Source organism: Petaurus breviceps, unplaced genomic scaffold (genome assembly GCF_028583685.1).
Source record: "Petaurus breviceps papuanus isolate PSGF00001 unplaced genomic scaffold, PetGlider_PUasm1.0 551, whole genome shotgun sequence".
Taxonomy (NCBI): domain Eukaryota; kingdom Metazoa; phylum Chordata; class Mammalia; order Diprotodontia; family Petauridae; genus Petaurus; species Petaurus breviceps.
In genome coordinates this window covers 14,011,962-14,016,549 of record NW_027186372.1, presented here as the reverse complement: position 1 = coordinate 14,016,549, position 4,588 = coordinate 14,011,962, and positions in this window count along the sequence as shown.

Genomic DNA, 4,588 nt, shown 5'->3' with positions numbered 1-4,588 from the left:
AAATCAAAGCTATCTTTAGTCACATTAAAAAATGCTCCAAATCACTATTGAGCAGAGAAATGTAAATTAAAACAACTCTGAGGTACCACTTATCAAAGTGGCTAATATGGAAAAAAAAAGAAAAATCTTGGATATTGGAGGGAATGTGGAAAAACTGGTACACTAATACACAGTTGGTGGAGTTGTGAACTGATCCAAAGGGCTATAAAACTGTGCATACCCTTTGATCCAGCAAATTCACTGCTAGGTCTATATCCCAAAGACATCCAAAAAAGAGAAAAGGACCTATTTGTTCCAAAATATTCATAGCAGCTCTTTTTGCATTGTCTAAGAATTGAAAATCAAAGGGATGGTTGGGGAATGGTGAAATAAGTTGTGGTATATGTTTATAATGGAATATTATTGTACTATAAGAACTGACAGGCAGAATGGTTTCAGAAAAACCTGGAAAGATTTACATGAACTGATATATAGTGAAGTGAGCAGAACCAGGAGCATATTATACACAGTAACAGCAACATTGTATGATGATCAAGTGTGAATGATTTAGCTATACTCAGCAATGTAGTGATCCAAGATCATCTCAAAGGACTAATGATGAAATATACTATCTGCCTCCAGAGAAAGATCATATATTTATTGAATACAGACTAAAACATGCTATTTTAAAAAGAAAAAAACACTTATTGAATGGACAGGTCTACTATAAACACTAGACCAAGTTACCGGTTAAGTAGTCATATAGTTGAACTCCCAAACTTACTGAAGCACAGATAAGGACACAGAAATATAGTGCAGTGGAGCTGAAAAGCAAACAATAAAAGGGTTGAGTTCTAAACCCAGCTCTGTACTTTACTAGGACTAGTCTTTTAACTTTCATGAAGCTGAATTTGCTCAGAAATTTACCATTTAAAGGGTTTCATTTTTTTTTCATTTAAAGATATGAAAAATACTGGAGTGACTCTTATAAATTATGCTCAAATGTTCTTATTACTAGAACTTCACATAAAATATATAATTTTCCTATAGTGTCAATACAGTCTTTACTATCATTGACACCAAAAGATTGACTTAAAATCATTGCATCGAGGAATTTTTTTAAAGCTAGCTTGAGTTAAGAGGGGAAAAAAATGTTCTTATTAAAAATCTGTTGTTGAGAATTCAGCACTTTATTCCGGATTTTTAATTTATTACAAACCAAGGACAGAATTGCAAATCACATGATGAAAGGAACTTCACATCTGCTAAGCCAGCCTGCAAGGCACCTGGTGAAAAGAGAATCGAGTAAATTATGTATTAAATATTCTTATAACTTTCTCCATCTATGGGGCCTTTGATTGGATGAGGTAAGTAATCATAAACACAGTGGTATCCCAGCCATAGGTACATTTTTTTTTTACAAAATAGGTAATTCTGCATGCAGTAAGATAAAAATCACAGGCCACAAAGCGATATTGCCCCCCAAATCATGCAGATGCAATTACTATTAAAACAAGCATATGACTCTGCTAATATACAGTGTTCTTTAATAATTGATGTTTCAGGGGGAAAACAATCAAGTCTTTTGTATGCAGGAGCTTCCCGCTTGTACATCTCATATGGATGAGATCCCAGTGTACAGCAGAGAGGAAATGGGTAATGATCAATAGAATGGCCTCAACTTCCAAAGGTGCAATATGGTCCTGGAATCTCAGAACCAGAACTTAGAATCTTAGAGAGTGTGTACCCTTCCCCATTGTATAACCAACCTCTTTTATAACACTTCTAACAAAAGCTAGCCCAGCTTTTTCTTGAAAAACTCTAGTGTCTAGAAATAACTCCTGGTTAATTAGCATTGCTCAATGGAGTAGAGGGAGTCAAAAAGAAGTGGGTCCAAGTACCACCTCAGGCACATACTCTCTGTGTGCCTCCTAGACAAGCAACCAAATGTTTCAAATGTCCCAGGCAACTCTCTAAGGCTATAAACTGCATCACGGGTGCGGACTTGTACTTTCTTCACCAAGAGTTCCCTATACCTATAAAATCACAGGCATGGTCCATTTAGCATTTATAGTATTCAGCTAATTAAAATCGTGTGATCTCCTTAGGGCACATAGAACAGGCTGGTAGTACACAAACGATGAAATGCCCAGTTCCAGTTAAGGCTGACCCTGTGTTCTAGTCTTACAATCTACCACCTTTCTGTTTATTCTTCTCATATTCTTTCATCTCTATATAATATTGGCACAAGTGCTTAGTCATAGAGACACAGAGCTTTACTGAACTAAGCAAAGAGGGAGGAAGACAAGGGTATATTTTTAGACCAGGGAGAGTTGCTATGATTGTAAGGCCAACTTTCTTGGGTGGTTACTAAATTTCAATTATCTAGGTGGAGTTACAAAAATGTTTTAAAGCAATGACATTACTTAAATGTATAAGTATATCCCCCCCCCTCCAAAAATGGGGCAAACTTTGAAGTATTATATTCTTTGGATACATTGGTATTTGGATATAATATTTTGTTTAAGTAGAATAATTTATTTATTTTGTAGCCTTTGATCCTTAAAAATCCTGAAATAACTAATAAAAAGAAAATACTATGTTCTTGTAGTGGTTGTGAGTCATTATTATAATGCAAAGTTGGGCATTATGATTGAGATGGAAAGACTTTTTAATTTCACAGATTCAAGATCAAATTGAGCACTCTGAGCCTTGGAGTCTGACTATTATTTCAAGTCAACACTTTGAGAGTTTTTTTGATATTATGAAGCAACAACTAGTTAGTGATCAAAGCATGAAAAATTTAGTGTAAATAATTTTTGGTTCATGTACTTTAAAGCCAAATACGTTTTGCGTAAAATCAGAGATAAAGTTGCAAGTGTACATCAGATGACACCTCAAGAAATCAGAAAGTCTTTATTTCAAAGATAGAAGAATGACCCAGTCTCCAATATCTGTGCTTGCTGTAGGAACATTTGCAGTAAGAAAATAAAAAAGGAGAATAGATAACTCTTTAGAGAAATCTGAGAATCAAGTTATTTCTCATCAGCGCCAGACCACAAGTAAGCTGGGTTCAAATCTTGCCTTTGATACTTAATAACTTTGTAAAATGGTAGTACCTGTAAAAAAATATTACTGCAGGACAGCATAGGGTTGTAAGGATCAAATGAGATGCTGTAAAGTGCTAGCACTTTGCAAAGCTTAAAGCCCTATAAAAATGCCAGTTTTAGTGCCCTAGAATAATAAATAGAAGAGAACTTACCTACTAACAGACTCCTAGATTAGAAAGGAAACTTAGCACCCGTGTACCTAAATGATAATTCATTCAGATGTTGTTGATGAGTGGTGGTCTAGCCTTTACCTGAAGATCTCTAGTAATGAGAAAACCCTATTCCTTTCTAAAGCAGCATATTGGACAGCTCTGATTGTTAGGAACTTTTACATGAAACTTAAATCTGTATCTCTGAAACTTCCACCTATCACTTCCACCTAGTTCTGCCCTGTCAGACTGAGCAGAACAAGTCAAATCCATTTTCTCTGACAAGGATTTATATGCTTATGACCACTTGGATGCCCCATTCCTAGTGAAATCTCCTAAATAGCCTCAATTCTTTCAATTGATCCTCCTATGGCATATGTTATGGAGGCCCTTCACAAGCCCCTGTTATCTTCCTCTGGATCCTCTTAATGAAGCAATTTTATTTTTAAATGGTGTACCCAAAAGTGAATAGAATACTCCGGATGTAGCCTGAACAGGTCAGAGTACAATGGTATTCTCAGTTCATTAATATTGCACTCTGATTCTTTCAATGCAGAAAAGAATTTACTTTAATTTAGGGGCTTGTTATACATCACAGATGACTCGTGTTGACTTTGAGCTCCATTAAAACCCTCATTTGTTGTTGTTTCAGACAATAGTGGTCTGACCATAAATCCTTCATCTTGTACTTATGAACCTGATTATATGAAACCATATGTATGACTTACAATTTTCATTTTATTAGATTCAGCTCAACATTCTAGCTTAAATTTTTTTAGGATCCTGTATCATCCGGTATATTGACTATCCCTTCTTCCTTTGTGTCACTTGCAGGTTTAATAAGCATACCATCTATGCTCTTATCCAAATTACTGATAAAGAAAAAATTAAAACAGAACAGAGCCAGCAACAGATACCATTAACCACACCAGTAGAGACTTCATTCCAAGTTGACAATGAACCATTAATGACTACTTTTTGAGTCTGGCTGCTCACTGTTTTGAATCTATAGTGATGTAGATTCATTACTGAATCTACATAATCATACTACCATGTTTTTTTATAAGAATAGCATGAGAAATATTCCATTTGCTTTGTTAAAGTTTGAGAAGACAATAATCTATAGCTTTCTCTTTAACTGCAAGCCAAACTATCAAAGAAGGAAACAAAGTGAATATGGCATGACCTGTTCCTACTGAAATCATGTTGGCCCATTGTGATCACTGTTTCCTTTTCCTAATATTTTCTTAACATTTCTTTAATGACACATTCTAGAATTTTGCTAGAAATCAAAGTCAAAATCACTGACCTACAATTTTCAGACTCTTTCTTTTCCATTTTTTGAAACTC